General features: G+C 38.0%; 2 protein-coding genes across 3 annotated transcripts in view; one reads left to right on the forward strand and one right to left on the reverse strand.

Moving 5' to 3' along the window:
* CMSS1 (cms1 ribosomal small subunit homolog) overlaps positions 1–17,641 on the reverse strand; it is a 227,879-nt gene that overhangs the window by 104,236 nt on the left and 106,002 nt on the right. The gene's annotated exons all lie outside the window — the stretch shown is intronic.
* The window catches only part of FILIP1L (filamin A interacting protein 1 like), a 173,795-nt gene that overhangs the window by 70,622 nt on the left and 85,532 nt on the right, over positions 1–17,641 (forward strand). For both annotated transcript variants that reach the window (XM_066571987.1, XM_066571988.1), the window contains exon 3: positions 17,474–17,564. The gene's annotated coding sequence lies outside the window, so the exon portion shown is untranslated. The remainder of the gene's footprint in view (positions 1–17,473; positions 17,565–17,641) is intronic.

Here is a 17,641-nt window from a genome sequence, read left to right on the forward strand (position 1 = left end):
AGCTCCTAGCAATTCCAGAGGTATCACAGCAGGCATGTTCATGTCCCACCTCCCTGTTCGTTTCTCATGACAGTCATCATCACCCCCTTAACTTTTTGGCCATAAGGATCACTTCAGCATATACTGCAGGCTAAAGATCCTCACAGAGTATTTTCAGTCCTTAACTACAGAGCTGTGAGACAGCTTGTGGATGAATGTCCAGTTTTAATGACAAGACAAAATGATGGAGAAGCTGTTATTACTCTCAGAGGCAAGCTGTTCCTCTAAGTTCCAAGAATGGTTTCTGCAAGTAAGTGTCATGAGAAGAGATGCCAAAAAAATAAAATTAAACCTGCATCAGTCATTTAAAACACAGAAAAGAATTAAACTGCTGTCAATTGTAAGTTTCTCCAGGTCTGACTGTTTCTGTACCAAGTATATTGCCAGATCCACTAAAGAAAGTGAGGACAAAACCAATGCATGTGTCCAGACACACACACACTGCATGGCAGCCACCTCACTCAGACCTCTGGGCAAGACTGATTTTAACTTCACTGATTTACCATCCTGGAAAAGAGATTATATTCAGATTTGTAACTGATAATAAAAAAAACCCCAAACATATATTAACACAAGACAAAACATTAGCATCTTACAATGGAATTATCTGAAGCCTACCACTTATTAAATTTCATTTCATCAAAACAAGAGAGGTGCTCTGCTCCTAAGCAAATGTTGGCTGTTTACTGATATTATGTTACAATCAAGACATTACAGGCCCCTGTAACTGACACCAAACCAGAGACCTAAATGTTCAAAGAATTAATGCTTTCACCTTATTCTAGATGGCTAAATTTAGTTTCAGTTGGCAATTTTGCCAGGTCAAAAAAAGAGCAGATCAACTCAGACATGCAATCTTTCCACTGTACATATAATTCCTTAGCAAACTGGTGCACACTTTCCATCCATTTACATTCACTGGCACCAAAGCACCAACAGGGTATGAACTCCTTTCCCCTTTTGCCCCAAAGCAACACTGTCTCCAAGCCTCATTACCTAAACTGAATATACTTATAGGACAACTACAGCAGTTACACATCTAAAACAAATATATTAGTCAACAACTGATTATATTAAAAATGTTCTCATTATTCTCATTTGAGAATTTCCTTATAAAAAACCCTAAGAAATCCCATGACTTTTTATCAGTCTTTTAAGCTGTAATCAGTTTATAGCATAGAAACTGAGTCAGCTGCTATATAATCAAGGCTCCTCATAAGAAGCACAGCTTTGCAATGACACATTGTGCATTGTTCTCAACCTGCACGAGCCTGAAACACTGCAATCACCACCAAGAGCAGCTCACAGAATCTTCCCACTGAAATCCACAGGAAGGTATTTTCACCTTCCCTTCCCAGTCAGAAATTGCTTTGTTAGAAAACGGAATCTGCCTTCCTTTGCCACAGCTACTGCCTTCTGAACACAATTCCCACCTTTTGATATCACCAGGTAATTAAGTGCCTCTAGTATAACTGTGACACCTCCATGCCTTTATTCTTGTTCCCTCCCCAGTTTGCAGTCAGGCTGTGGGGGCCTTGCCTGAAGCAGTCTTGACTCAGAAAGACTGAGAAAGTCTCACAGCCCTGAAATGCTGTTCTCTTCTTAAGCTGCTCAATGAGCTTGGCAGGACAGATCATACTCAGATCCAGCTTTCAGTTCTCCCTTCCTCCATATTCTGGTGTATGCCCACAAGTTCAGATCAGGAATGCTGCTAGGAAGGGATGTTGCTCATCACTGCAGAAGACCTGCTCTGTAGGAAAATGCAAAAATCCTCCTGTGCAAAGCTTCCTTTTGCATTTGGAACAGACTTTGGTTTAAGGAAAGGCAAATTTTCCTATTCAAATGGGAAACAAGCAGAAAATGCAATGCATATGAGTAAAAACTCATGTGCGTGAGAGCTCCCATTCCTAGTAAATAATTATTACCTGCAGTAACAGGCAGTGCAGATCCCACCCCTCTCCTTTCTTTGTGTGTATGTGTGGTTGGATTTTTTCCCTGCTTTTCCTCCCCCTTCTTTTTCTTCAATTACAGCATCAAAAGAAAACTAAGATCTTTTTGAGACATAAATGAAGCATTCCTGCTCTGGAATGGCATCAGCATCTGGACACCTGGCAAAACATAGTTTAATTCCTACTGTATCTATTTCCCAACCCCCCCTGACAGCAAGCATGAAGAGTCTTGCTTTTCTTCTTATTTACCAACAAGAATTAAAGCTGAGAATGTTCAGAAGTCCATTTCACTAGGTTTTGTTCTGGTTACGTTACAACAGATTGCTTTGATCTGGGGAGAGGAAGGAGGAGAGGAGCAGAGCACATCTTAAGTTCACAAAGCTACAAGCCAAGATGCACAAAACTGAAGCATTCCAAAGTTAAAAATAATCGTCTTTAAACTGCAAGAGCAGAGCTGTAATTTTGAGCAGTACAGCATGACATCACAGTTTATGTGGGGCCAGCTCCATAAATCAAACTGTGCCTAATTACAGATCATACTGCAAATCTACATTATTTGGATGAATAATTAAAACAGGACAGTCCATAACACAAGCCAGATCTGTTTACTAAACTATGTTTTTTTCAAACTTTTATGTTCACTACTGCTCACAAAGCTTTCACATTTAGAAAATTATAGACCCCTAAGCTTTTATTTTAGGCTGACTCCACTTTCAAGGAATTCTTCAATTAACTTTATGTTGCTTTAAGCTCCTCATCCAATGAGAAAACAATCTGTGGTTTCTTATTTCTCCCAGTGCTAATGGCTGCTCTCCATGTTTGATTTGCAGACTTACTGTCTTTTTAGAGCCAGGATCTGTTTGTCTAAAATCAGCCTAGTTGTCATAGTATTTTGACAAGTACTCTATGAAAGGAGAACAAACCTTTGTGGTGGGTTAACTGCTAAGAATAATGAAGGTTGTTCTCACAATCTCAACAGATGAGTGCCAAAATTAAGGAACATTGAGCAATACACCCTGAGCTGAAAGCCCTGACTACCTCAGTTGCCCTTCTTTCCCACCTACTCCAAATTTTCCAATTTCTGCTTCTTTGAGTTGTTTTTCTAAAATGTGTGCTTTTTCTCAAATCTAAAAGCTATGACATACTCACACATTTGTAGCATAAAAAAGCCCCCAGTGCTATCAAACATTACTATCTGTAGATGGTCAGGACGCCTCTGGAATTGTTGGAAATGCTGTGGAGACTTTGACTATCAGTTACTGGGTAGATAATGTCAAATCAAGAGCCAAAGAGTTTAATGAAAAGCATGAGCTGAACAAAAGGGATAGGATTCATTCCTAAACTGCACATTTTTCCTCCTAGTGCTTGAGAAATTTGTGTGAAACTTTTAAATCTCAAAAATAAAAAAACAGGGGAGAGTTGGCAGCTCTCCTTCCCTTTCCCTCCTGGTATTTGGCTTGGTAAATGGACCAACATACAGATGATTAAAGGAACTCTAAAGACAATGACTAAGAAGCAAAATGTTTGACAGTCTCAACAAAAAAGGACTATACAAAAATAAGAGTTATGTCTCTTAGTGCAGTATTATGTTGTGCTAGTAATTTTTTTCTGTAGAATGTTAACCAAGTACAGATATGGAGAAAGTATCATTCACTTCTTAATACATAGATTTTTAGATAAAAAAATCCATGGGGTTTTAAAGAAATCAAAACACATTAAACATTAAATACACAGCACTATTTATAAAGACATGACAAATGAGTCTCTCTCAACCACAGCCACCATGATCAGCATATCCTTAAATAGGAATGTACCTTTCAGAACTCCATTTCAATTCTTTGTTACAATAAATAGGCATCAAACTTGCAATTTCCATTTTTTAAAATTTAAGACTGTCTTTGTGGCCAGAAATATTATGACTGACCTCTGTTAACTGCAAGCATTCAGAGCCATAGCCATTCCAATTCCCTTACATCCTCAATGTGCAGCAAAAGTTTTCTCAGAAAAAAAAACACACCAAAAAAACCCCCAAAACAACCAAAAAAACTCAACCCTGTAACTATTTGGACATACTTCTGAAAGCAACAGTGAAAATTAAGAAAGCAGCCTTCCCAAAGAAGTATCTATTTTTGAAATGTGTGCTTTTAAAACACAATGCTTATGGAATGAACTACTTCAGTTCTCTTGTGTAAACTTGTACAGATTGTTTGCTATTGATCTTTTGAGTCATATTTTGGCAGCAAACTGGTATCCTTGTAGAAAATATAAGTACTGCAGAACAAGTGATGTAATCTACATCTACACTTAATTATTTATCTTTTTAGTTAAATTTATATTTTAAAATAATCTGAACTGCATCCTTCGTTTCTTCCCCAGATGAGGAGCTTTATGATAGTGAAGATCTTCAGAGGAGACAGTTTGTCTGTAAGAACGTGTCTCCTTTAATTTACAGGACTGAACTCAGATCAAAGAAAGTAGTGTTTCTATCTGTCCTCAAATCTAGGTCTATTAACTGTTTTCTTAACTGAATGACATAAAGTGACTCTATGAAACCAGTGCAAAACCTGATCTCAAGGAATTGAAATCCAGGCTTGGTCTTTCCTCCCTGCCCCCAAGCCGCTATCCATTCAGAAAACAACACATAGAAGAGAAAAAAGAAAACTGCACTGTAGCAAGGCTATCCACATGGCCCAGGCTTGTGCTGTGTGTGCAGTATATATACATGCACTGCATGCTGATGTGGCCCAGAGCAGGGGCACAATGTCCAGGTTTCTGGTCCTTTGTGGAGTACATAACACTGCACGGCAGTTGGACACAAGTAGGCTGAGAGAGCATATGGAGGTGGGTAGCTGACAGAGTGAAACTAATGCAACACTCCAGACAGGTAATTAAAGCTGTGCTCAGCCTCAAACTCTCAAATATGGTAATTCTTTAACCAAGAAAAGAGACTGCCAGGAAAGGACAACAGCGAGTGAGAGAAAGTACATAAGCAAGAGCGTGTGCAGGACATGGAGCACGAGTGCTTTCCCCGTTCCTCCTCTCAGGTTTCTCCCACTGAGAACCACTACCTGATGGCCTCAATCCCTTCTAATTCTGGTTAATCTAAAACCAAGAACACAGTCAAGGCCACTATATGGAGAACAAGTATAGCAATCCTACCTTTTAAATCCTAGATCAATGTTTTCTTCCCTCTCTGAAGCAGTGATTGATGACAGCTTTCTTACACCTTTTCCTCACTCTCATGCCATCAAGTGCCACTACTTCTCTACCCTACTGTCCTTGTCACACTGCTTCCCACCTCTTCCTCAGTGCCACCTGAGATCCAGTCTCATGTGGAGCCATAAGGATAAGGACAAACACCATACACCCAACTTTGAGCAACTACAAGCTTTGTCTCTAGAAGCACAGCATCTCAAACTTCTCCTTCCAGAAGGAGAATGGCCCTTCAGATAGAATGGCAAGGAAGGAGCATATTTAAGACTCGAGAAAAATTAAAATTAACATAGCTTGCAGTGACTTCATTAGAGGCTGGAGCCTATGTAAAATTTGTTTGAATAATGATCAAGAGATTTTTGCCTTACATTACACAAAGAATCAGACTAGAGGACTCCAGAGTCCTTCTGACTAAGTTGTGACAATACATATGCTAGAGAATTTTAGTGATCAGGGTTATTTCCCAGTATGAATGACACTATTTCTTGTTTTAGTTTTGATCTTCTAAAACTGGACAGACCCCCAAGGAATATTATGCACACAGCAGCCCAGAGCCTACCTTTAGATACTGTCCAAATGACATATTTTCTGACCAAGGAGATAGCAATACCTCTGCTTTCATTAATTTTCTATTAAGAATCACAGGATTCAAATTGTTGATTTCCAGCATTACCTCATGCTGGGCCTCCCACTGATTAATTAAAACTGAATTTGTGGAGGAAAAGGAACAAAAAAGCAGAACTGCAGTAGTTTGAACCAAGAGTGTCCCTGATAAAAGAAACGGTCTGCTGTTCTCAACTCCTTTCCATAGGTTGATTGTGAATTGTAACCAGACAAGATCTCCTTTTTCAAGCTTCCAGAAACTGGCAAACATGTCTACTGCACAGGAAGTCATATTTATAGTTGCATTACTTTCCACAATAAAGCAATTCTCCTATAATCAGAAGGCTTGCTAAATGAAAGATCTTTTTCCTTGAGATTGCAGCCTCTTAACAGAAAGCTTCCAACTCTACAGTTAGTAATGGCTGAGGAGGGAAAAACACAGTTCAGTACAGCCCCACATCATTACACAGCAAAGACATACCAGATTTTATATTTCAAAAAAGAAGAAACAACGCTGATCCTGGTATTGCAATGTGTGTTAATTACCCTGTTGAGTTACTATTTAATTTTCAGTGTGTGTTTAGCTGACCTGCTTTTTACTATCTAGCTTTAAATTCTTCTTGGATATAGACAGACAAAAAGCTTCTACTCTATAAGCCTTATTACATACTTTGGCAGGGCCTTTGAGCATGCAGGTCTTCCACAAGAAATCTGAAGCAGTACATTGCTTCATTTAAGGGAAATATTTTTCAAACTCCACCAAATTACTACAGAGGACAGTTAATAACTTGCTTGTACATTTTTACTATCATCCTGCATATAAAAAATTATTAAGAAAAATCCAAACACCTACTAGAAATTTTTTAATTCTCTTCCAGCAACTGTATCAGAGTATTTAAAAGGGCACAGTACTAGCTTTGGCCAAGAATTCCTCCTCCTCCCTTAAATACAGAGAAAAAGAATACAATTTTTTAAAGGAAGATAGAGAGCTTAATACTTTACCCAAGCAGAAATTCTTCAAAACCAAGAAATGAATGCAAAACTCATTCTTACCTAAAATTAGAAGAAAAGAGAGAGGAAAAGGTAAGAAAGATTAAGAATCATCCCTTGGAGCATAAAATCTTCAAAATAGAAAGAATTCCAGAACAAATCTAAAGTAAACAAGTTACACCAGAACAGGAAATTGCAATTTCTTTGAAACAGTAATTAACCTTATGAGGGAAACCATTACTAATATAAACAAATAAGCAATAAAGGAAACCATTTTAGCAGAGGGAAACCTGTCTTGAAGCAGCGTGACAATGGAATATAAAAACACTTTGCCTGAAATGATGGGTCTCTAAAGAAAATTGCAGCAATTCTGTATTAAGGATTATGCAGACACAAGCTTCAAATAGGTAATTTTCAAGGTTTCAAAAAGGGGGCTGGACCACAGAAATTCAGAAACTTTTAAATACAGGACTCAAATTTAAACTGAATGTAATCTCATACTGTTGCCATGCATAAACAGGAGGATTTTGAAGGATATCTATCAGGCTAAATTGCTTTTATAATCATAGTTTTCCATGCCTAATCCTTGTTATTTATACATAACTACAGCTAAAGTAAGCACAAGCATCATGGTGATTATTTCATTATATGAAATGGTAATCAGAAATAAGAAAAGACGGAAAATCAGAAACTTGAACTTTCATCACAAATTGATGTTTTCAAAAATTTGCTTAAGGAACATGCATACAGAATTGAAAACAGATCTAACATTCAGAATGTAAAATCATTACGTTTAGATAAAAACTAATTCTCAAATCTGAAGTATTTTTTTACTTTCATTGCTTGCATTTCTTAAATAGCTGCAAGTGAGCAGTAGTCCTCTTGTATGCCAGTGGAAGAAAAGAAGTTCATAGTGGTGTAAGAAAGTTATAAATAAAATAAATACCAAAAACAGAAACTTTTTTTATTTCAGATTTTGAGTCAACTATCTGCAAGAAACAGCATTTCAGACTCTCCTTATTTGTTCTTGTTTATTACAATGGCGCCCTTTGTGGCTTCTTGTATTTTAGCAACTGGAACATACACAGTAAAGATAGCAACACAACAGAAGTTTAGCAAAGGCAGACAATTTGATTTTAAAAAAACCACCACAGAAAAGAGAAAGAAGCTCTACAAACAGTGGAACCAATGTGGTTTGGCTTCCCATGAATTTGTGTCTTATGGGGATTTGAATCAATGTAAGTAGGTTCACAAGCTCACACCAAGCCCTTTCTCTCCTACCTAGGAAGCCACTGGAATGAAATTTGCTAAAACTTATTATAATCAAAATCTGTTTCTCAGCTGGTCCATCCCCAATACTGGGAATGACTGTCTGAAAAACAGATAAAAGTCCTTCTTCCCTAGAGCAACAGGTCAGTGACAGAAGTATCAGATCCAATACTTTTAAACAGGTTCATTCCACTTTTACTAAGTGGTATTCAACTAAGGAAATAAACTCTCTTCATATCTGAACCAGCTTCTAAAATTCTATAGCAGTGTTAAGTTTGGTGACTTATCTTTTTCATGCATTTAGGAGAGAAGAAAAAAACCTTTATATGATATTAAAACAAATCCCCAGTCAGCACTACAACCAAGGGAGTTTTAATAAATTCAGAAATGGAAAATATTTGATATAGAGATCTAAAAGACAAATACACCACCTATGCCTCATTACCCACACAAAGCGAGTTTTTTCCTACCTCTCCTAAAGAGATTTGGGAAATGGAAATTTCCAATGCTAGAGAAGTGGCAGAAAATAACATGTACAAATTAAAATTGTCACAGGGTTGCACTCAGGAAGCTTAAGAGGTTATCTCTGGAAACAGCTTCTCAAATGGAAAAATGGTGGCAGCAGCAATCATGGGAGATGAGGGAAAATCAGGGCTATCTAAAAACAAGAAAACTCACCAAAGCCCAAGAGGAAATCTGGAACAGGAATGAAGGAAGATCTCTGACGGTAACATTTTGCACTTTTCTCATGTTGTTAAACCAAAGAGCAAGAGGGCACTGAGACACCCCCTGAATTCCCCTGCCATTATCTACCTGCAGGAGCTCAGACTAAGGGCTCCTACAGTGAGCCAGGAGTCAGGCAGCAACAGCCCTGAAAGGGTTTCTTCAATTCCACTTGTACTACTCAAGGGTGGTGTTTTTGTTTTGTTTATTTGGGCTTTTTTTTTTCCCGAGTTTTTATTTTGTTGTGCGTTTGTTTGTGGTTTTTGAGTTTATTTTATTTTTTAACCCTGAGATTCCCCATATCCTTCGGGATCTTGTAATATGAGACTGTTGAACTGGTGAATGGATACCAGGAACATCCAAAACCTGAAAGCAGATTGGAAAATGCATTTCTATGCACTCTCCCTGGAGGATAAGATGCCAACACCCAAGTGAAATAGTTTGCTGCAGGCTTCCTGTGGTGCTGGTACAACTAATGTACTAGCAAAGGCCACAGGAAGAAAAGCATACACAGCAAAAATAGCATAACAGCATACACAGTTTTGGACTTTTTCTGAATATGTAAGACTCTGATGTTGTCCTTTTGTGTCACCCTATGCATGGTGATCTTTGGGCACACAGAGGATAATAACTACTGAAATACCTGGATGAACCTAGCAAGACTTTGAGAAAGGTACCTAAATGCACACAGAAACACATGGTGGGTGACCTTGGTGTTATCAGACAAGGTCTCTGAAGCTTGATAACACATCACAAATGCCAAACAAAGAAGAGCACAGTACTCCTTTAAGTAAACCTGGATTTAAGTAGCCAAATAAATAAGACTGAGCTACAGTTATAGCCATTTAACCCACTTAGTTATTTTGGCTTGGTACATTTGTTATCTGGCTACCTGAGCCGGGACACTGCTGCCAACATCTGTTTCCTGCCTCTCAGGTCCTTCCTCAATCAGAGGTTTCTCTGGATTTGTGGGCTTGCCTGAGCCAAGGAGCCAGACAGAGCTTGCTCTCTCTTTCTCTACAGGGCTGTTTGCAACCACAACCTGATGAACTGGAGGGTGGTGAAGTCCTGCCACATAAACCTGCACAAGTGAAAGTACAAGTTTTACAGAACAGTTACTTTTTACACTTCTACTTCATTCAGTGCTTTCAATTTTGGAAACAAACAAACAAACAAACATTTTAAAGCCTTGTTTGATTCATTTTCTAGTCGCAAGCGAGAAAAAAGAGGGGTTTGGACATAAAGCAAAAAATCTGCTCTACAGCCAAGGCACTGGCTATTTCACCAGAAGAAAACAAAAGCCAGAAATACCATTTCACTGCTCAAACTGAAAGACAGATTCTAGAAACACAGCTTACATAAAGGCACGTGTCAAACAATATGCTTATTTTTTGCCTAAACACTGACTCACTGAATAAAATCTATGTTACTCTTTAATGTAAACAGTTCCTTTAAAAGCAGGAAAATTAAATACAGACAACATTAAGCTGAACATGAACTTTTGCCATCCCCATTTAGGCACCTGGGTAATTATAATCATTAACTCCATTAGCATATGCTGCAATGTAGGTAAAAAGCATTCACATTGCATTAGAGAAATTTTAGATATTTTAATGATATGTTTACAATAAGAATTTATTTGTCTGGTGCATCTTTTGAGATTAACAGATCATAGGATGTTTGTTTTCCTTTAAGATATGTTTGCAAAATGTAACCAAAGTGCACATAAAGTTTTATCTCAGGCATCAGTATAGCCTTTACTAGAAGTAGTTGAGCCTTTTAGAACTAAGTTGGGTGGGTTTTGGGTTTTTTCTGGCTAATTATTCAATTTGACCACTCTTTTCTCTTAAGGCAATATTATTTCCAAGAAATGTCACTTTTCCACTTACCAAGGTTGTTTACATTCTACACAAATGTTATGCTCTCGAGCTTTAGCTTTCATTTTTGAAAATTTCAGAAAGTAAAGGGGATGAAGCTGTGCTTGTAAAAACATTCTTTAGTAACAGAATGAGTCTCAAGGCATTTTAGGTTTCCCACAAGACATTTTTCTGTCTATCATTTTAGAAGTTTTTCCCACACATTGTGTTCCCAATATAGGCTTTGGCAGGTTGTGAGACACAAGCTGGCTGGAAAATGATAGCCTGCTTTCAGCATATTCTTGAGCAGTTAAACATTAAGCACTCTTTGCACAAGATAATTCAGACAGCAGCTCACACAGAGAAAAGGTGACAGTTTCAGCTGAGGAAAGCTAAAGTCCTGAAGGATGCCAAAGACTTTGTGACAGTTCTACAGAGAAAACAAGGGAACCTTGAAAAAATAATCAGCATTACTTGAAAATTCTGCATTGACTTAGTTCTGGTCTTTTAAAAGAGACTTGAGAGCATGTGACAGTTAATGGACACACATACACAAATAGGAAAACAAATATTGTCTGCATGTACATCGAGTCTTCAAAGAGTATCAGAGAACATGCCCTTGTTTTCATGTCAGTAAAATGAATTTTCCAAATGCTTCATTAAGGAATCAATAGGTGAACCAAATTTGATGGGAACTCTTGCTCCTGCAGCCCAAGGAAGTTCTGAAAGCCAGAGTCAGCAGCACAAACTTGCTGTTTGTATTTTGTAAGCTTTTCTCTGTACAAATACACAAGAAGAAGCAGGAGAGGGACAGCAACTGACTCACAGTCCTATTGCAAAGCTCACTAATGTCAAAACACTATCACTGTTAAACCCATGAACGTGAAAAAAAATTCAGTTGATAAAAATCAGAATCCATGTAAGGACAGAGAAAGTTTCTAAAGCTGTCTGGATGACAGATATGTAATGGCACTTTTCATTTAGCCTTATGGTCAGCAATCTGCAAAAAGTGTATTGAATGTTTCATAAACAGTTTAAAACAAAAGTGCTTCTAATCAGATCTGGCAGGAAAGGGAGAAATGCATACATAGAATGAGGTAAGTGTGATCTTGCCCAGCTGAAGAACAGGGAATGGCAGAGCTTCAGGCCATGACTCACAAAGACACTAAACAGTAGAGAGCTACAGATAATTCTCAGGTAAACTTTGCACGAGCCACTACGTCATCCTCCTGTACCCTTCCTGCATTAATCATGTCATTAGTAACCTGACGCAGCCCAAGAAGAATGTCTGATTTACAGGGAGCCGAGCAATGCTAACAGAACAAACCCTTTGGCAGGTCAAAAAAAGGAAAGACCAACCTAAATTTCATTTTCATTTGAACCACACCCTAAAAGAACATGGAAACTAGGAAAAAGGAAAAACAAAAAGAGGTATCTTCCCACCATGAGATTACATACTTCATTAAAAGCTCCTGATGAACCAGTTAAGAGTACAAATACGAAGGATTTGCAAGAGTGGACGGATAAAATCCAGCCCAAACATGTACCTAAACAAAGCAAACGGGGCGGGGGGAAACCCCCAAGCTTTCTTTTGAAGTTTTTACCACAGTTACGTAATTTCCATGTTAGTCTAGATGTTTTTAAACATCTTTTATAGTGTACAGTTGGGAACCAATTTTACAATGAGTACAAAGTGTACTGCTAGGCAAGATTCATGTCTCAGCTAGGTATCTTGGTTACTCCAAAAAATACAAAAAGGATAAGGGGAATCATTGGGGCAAGTGAAGTGAAAAATGGAAACTTCAGAATTTATTTTAAAAGTTATTGCTCAGTCTGAACCGATAGCAGTCACTTTGATAAATGTGGCTATAATCTACATTATGGTATACGGCTATTTCACCTTAAATATCCTGTAAAAGTAATGGTCACTTGAAGGAAGGGCAGATCACTGCCATTCATTCTGAAGCAAATGAAAAACCCTGTAGATTACCCTGTAGATTAAAAGCAGAATGGAATAACCCTTAGTTTCTTAAAACAAGCAAAATTATCACCCAAAACAAGGTGTGCAGGTAGTCGCAGCCGCTGTGTTAAAACTCAAGTCCCACAAAAACTGTTTCATATTAGCAATTCCCAGAAGAGCACCACAGGAAATGTGTGCTTAACTCTAAGTGTATGGCAAACCCACTTCTTATATTGGTATTTTGTTCAGTTTCTCATGGCTTCATCTGTTTCTAAGTCTTCCTAAGTAGACTGTCTATTTTCTCGATACTTCCTTCCCACTGAACACTCCTTTGTCCCTCACTTTTTTCTCATTTTATCTTAGCAACAATTCTGTGAACTGCCAAATGAATTTCTTACCTTCATGACTTTGAACCACAGGGTTGCAGGTCTACTTTCCATCTTAAAGCAAAGCTCTAGAAATTGAAATCTCCTTTGTCTTTGACCCTCTACAAGAGCTGAGCTGAAACAGCTGAAATGTGTCACCTCAGTTAGAACCAGCTAACCATTTTGTTCCTACTCATTATTAATGGCATCCTTTTTACAATATTAAAAGTAGTGTACAAAATATGACCAACTGTACAGCTAAAATGGTAGCACAATAATCACATTATTAGTGGAATGCAAAATAACAAAGAAAATGCACTTATCTTCTCAAACCAGTTTGGAAAGCTTCTCCATCATGCCAAGACAGTAGCCTTATATCTCTTAATGAAAATTTTAAAAGAGATGTTTTGAAGGTTTTCTAAACTCATGTAAATGGCATGTCCCTTTCCTGGCTTCTTGCTTTAAAGCCAACAGTAACTTGGGAGAAGCAAAAAATTCCTTTGTCCCTGGTAGTTGTTCAATGTCATGTGCTGGAAAACACAGATAACCCCAAATCTTAAATAGGCAGTAATCTGCCTTACAAATATTCCCTTTGTCATCAGTCTCTCTGAAGGTGAGGTAAAGACTATGTGGACACAGTGAAACAACTCTCAGAAGAGTGTCTACATGGATAAAACAGGGCTTGCCAGAAAACAGTAGGTGTTTGTGCTTCATTCAGCTAAAGTGCTAAGGACAGTTTCACAACTTAGGTTTATTTTGGGAGGAGTGGGAATATCTGGCTTGTCTTTTTTTAATTTAAGACCTGAAATCAAAGAAAAGATTTAGAGATACAATGCCAGCAGCTTAATGAATATTCTGTAGTGTATATAAGCACCCTGGGGAAAACCTGCACTCAGATAAACAACAGATTCCATCTTCCCCTGCCCTGAGGAATATAAACCAGGCTCAAAGTTTACACCTAATTCAATAGTGGCTTTCAAAACAAACATATTTCAGACATATCTAGCAAATACTCCTCTTCCCACTCTGCGTCCAAAACTTTCCCTTGGAAACAAAAGGCCTCTTCCTTGACAAAGATTTCACGGGTATCTTCCAAATCTGCCAACAGCAGATTGCATTACATATTACACCTAAAAATTTTAAACTGACCTTTGTCCCCTCTGAGAAAGCTGTCTGTTCTAAATGGCCCACACACACTCAACAGAGAGCCAAAGCCCACAGAGACTCTTTCAGGCACGTTAGGTATCTGTCCCATGGGGAGAGCCTGTGTGTGCCTCCAGGCACACACAGAAGGGTGAGAAGAGCTTTCTGCAGTATTCAATATCCCACAGCACATATCTGGGTCCTCAGAGGCTTCTCCTATACCCTGCTCTGTGGCACTGCTTCTTTTGCCAGCACGAGCTGCAGAATGGCAAGGAGGAGGAGGACTCGCTGCCCACTGAGGCTGCACACCCAGTGAAGGGAGAAGGAAGCTGCACTTTGCCAAAGGGAACATGCAGTGGAGCTTGCATGGCCATTGTATACCCCTTGCAAACACACCGAGTTTTCTGGTGGTGGGAACCGAATTTTATGCCTTCTGCCAACTTAAAAATCTATCCCTAGTGAAGAAAAACAAAACCAAAGAAACAAAGCAGACAATGGCTACAGAGACTGCAGAGGAATGTAATGACTGGAACAAAAGGCAGCAGCAGTAGTGTGACAAGGGTTTATTAATGGGTCAAAAAACAAGCTCAAATGACTCAGACACAGAATTAAATCCCAGCAGGATTTCCTTAAATCTCCTTCAGAGACTTCAGGCCTTCATGCAGTTTGTATTCAAGCTCTCTTGGGATTGGTAAAAAGAAGGCTCTATCTGGTCTTTCACCTCTTGATCAGAGGGATACCTTACCAAAACAGGGCAGCATCACTACCCCCCCTTTAGCAGAGCAGAAACAGGCTCAGAAGAGCCAAATGGTACCCTCTGAAAGCAGAGTCAAAGCAGAGCACACACACCTCCTACCAAACTGTCACAGGTGCAATGCAAATGGTTTCCTTGGAGAGACTGAAGAATTCTGTAAGAAAATGGTCAGGAGGGTTTGTGCAACTACTATTTTAAAAGTACATGAATAGGCTGTAAGGGTGGAGAGAAGTGACAACAGTGCAGTGATTTAGGTACTGTATCCCATTTGTTCAAGGAAGGCATGTCTAACCACCCTAAACTACAGCCTTGCTCTTTGGAAACACTACCTACCCTTGCCACTATTGGGACTTTCATGCACCCTATGAATACTTGAATATTTCCTTTTTGATATTAATTCATATGTAGGCGTCATTCCAAGTCACACTAGAGAGAGCAGGGTGTTGTGATTTTGAGCATTTCACAGGTAACTACTCACAAAATTGACACATTTAACTCATCTATGCCAGGCCTTATTTCAATTATCCAACTATAAAAGCTCAGTAGTACAAAGGTTAAAACAGTAATTTAACCAAAAAACTCAATTGCTTGGGTTTTTAAAAAACCCCACCGAATCAATTCAGAAATCCTACCCTTTTCACCAACAAATCTGCAGATTTTTAAACACAGCTTTCTAAGCAGTTGAGAAAATATATTCCTTGATGTTCTGTGTGTACCATGGAAGAACCTTTGATGAGGACAACCACAACAGCCTGGTTTTAGTTTCTTTCAGAATACCAAGACAAATGCTTCTATACATTTGATGAAGAGGCAAATGCTTAAGACGCATGTTTAAAGATGCAGGAGAAAGATCAGAATACACTGAGATCAAAAAGAGACAGTCACAGAATTGACTGGAATTATGGATTGAACAGAAACAAAATCCACATTTACTGGTCAAAACCAACCCAATACACTTTGAAGAAAAATACAAAACAAACAAACACAAAAACCTTTAAATAACATATTTTTTACATCACTGTTACACGAAAGCATGTTATTTAAGTTCCTTGTGGTAGATCTCCTTGAAAAGTCAAGGAGACAGACTGATGGACTAACATAATTTCTCATATTTTGCATTGCTAGATAATTTTGTAAGGTGAATATTTACACTGCATCTCACAATATTTTTTTTCTTTTCACAAACAATTAGTAAAATGTGATTCTGGTTTTATCTCCCTCCTGTGTCTGGATCTGTAACTGTTTGGTAATTACAAAAACTTTCTCCCTTTTGACTTTGAGAATGAATTCCCTGCTTCACTAACAAAAATTCAGAATTTAAACAAGAAAGCCACTACAAATCCAAAATTTTGTGCCTCTAGCATTTGAAAGCAAAATTAAATAAAATATAAGTGACAATGCAGGGCATCTGAAATATTAAAAACTCAAACATGTTTCTTTTGGTAAAAGGTGTAATTGCAGCCTTTCTGGTAATTGTTATCTTATTAAAATAGCCAATAGAAAAGTAATCAAATGGCACATTACCTGAAAAAGTTTGAGGCAGACAATCATGGGAATACTTGAGACTACCTGACATTGACATGGAGACAATTCATCACATCCAGAAAGCAGTGGGAAATCAACATAGCACAGTAGAACTTTAGAAATCTAAGTGTTCAAGAAAGAGCTATCCAGAGCTCATGAGCTAACCCAGACTAACTGGTGCCTTCTCCCTCTACTCTGTCATTACCCACCAGTAATAGATGGTTTAATACTAGAAATGTATTATGTGGTTTTTCACTCTTGGCAATAACTTCCAGGAACAGCAGACAAATCTAAAATATAATTCAGTTTGAAACAACTGTGTGTGTATATCAAATGAGTTGATACCAGCAAACAGAAAAAAAAAAATGTCTTCCTGTATCTAAATGATCCCATTTTCCTTCCCTTTCTTTTCTGTTACATCCTTGGATCATTTTCTAAAAACACAGATCATACTTGTTTCATTCCTCAGTATGCAGCAGGGCTAAGTTTGGTTGCACTCAGGTCTTCCATCCACTTGCCTGCCTTTATCTCCTCATGCACCTCACCTGAGGTCCCAGGTCACACCTCTATAAAAAATCCCAATCTCTGCTATTATAACATTCAGCATCCCCATGGTCCCTGGCCATGAGCTGCACTTTTCAAAGGGCCCTTCAAGGTCAGTGACCCAGCTTCATAAACAGGCGAATTTCCAAAGAGGAAATTACTACATGAGTTCCAGCAGCTTGAATTTGTTCACTCCCTACCAACATAAATTAGTATTTTTTTAAACTATAGAAGAATATAGGAAAAAGTACAGAAGAAACAAGTTTTTAAATGAAACAAGAGCAGAGGCTAAATAGCAGTGCTTTATTTTAATATTCCTACAGGCATCTGCTAGACTTCATTTCAGTTAATCATATTATTCATGTGCAACATTTTAAATGTAAGAATCTTTACAGGACCAAGTCTAACTCTTAATAAATTATAAAAATTTATCAAGCTAATGCTGAAATAAGAACTTCTGCAATCTAAAGAAAAAAACTCTCAAGCAGTATTTACTTATGCTTGTTAAAAAAATAATCATTTATGTTTGATTTTCATTGCAGATTCATACTGTAAGAGGCACAGTTCTGGAGACAACTAAGAGGGAAATTTAGGGAAAATATCCCTAACTATCAGCGGAAGAGCTCTGAACTGGTAGGAATTATTTTTATTTGCATGCTTTTACGTGGGTACTTCTGAAAAATATAAATAAAATACAAGCTTTCTCATGT

Source organism: Molothrus aeneus, chromosome 2, assembly GCF_037042795.1.
Source record: "Molothrus aeneus isolate 106 chromosome 2, BPBGC_Maene_1.0, whole genome shotgun sequence".
Taxonomy (NCBI): Eukaryota; Metazoa; Chordata; class Aves; order Passeriformes; family Icteridae; genus Molothrus; species Molothrus aeneus.